The sequence below is a fragment of the Mustelus asterias genome, chromosome 7, assembly GCF_964213995.1.
Source record: "Mustelus asterias chromosome 7, sMusAst1.hap1.1, whole genome shotgun sequence".
Classification (NCBI taxonomy): domain Eukaryota; kingdom Metazoa; phylum Chordata; class Chondrichthyes; order Carcharhiniformes; family Triakidae; genus Mustelus; species Mustelus asterias.
In genome coordinates this window covers 122289869-122290415 of record NC_135807.1, presented here as the reverse complement: position 1 = coordinate 122290415, position 547 = coordinate 122289869, and positions in this window count along the sequence as shown.

Genomic DNA, 547 nt, shown 5'->3' with positions numbered 1-547 from the left:
CAGTGTGGATTCTTGTTTAATTATCCATGACTTGCGTTTACTACTGAAAATAGTAACTATTCTAAACTCATGGGTTTTACTTGTGCGGAAGAAAGGGTAAATTTTGCCTATTCACATCTCTATTTTCCAAAGATTTAGGACATTCTATCTCTCATAGCCATATGAGCTAATAGATGATATTTACTTTATTACAAAGATTTTATTTCCATAATTTGACATGATTGGAACTGCATTCATTGAAGGTACAGTGAAGTACATAAATTACCAATGAATAATAGGGGCTGTAGGGAATTCAAAATCTGGTTTGTATTTTCTATGAACCTTGAAAACCAGTAGTAATCTTTCCTTGATTTTTCAGCCTTGCTTTCGATCCTTGTGTAAAATACCTGGGGAATATACTCTCATTTAAAAATGAGAATGAAAGCGTGATATCGACTATGCCGTATAATACAGTCTTGTTCTCAATTTCTCACTCCCAGCAATGAATATGTCCTGCAATGCACCAGGAAAATTGGTACGTTGTAGTTTAATAATTACCAGCAGTCCT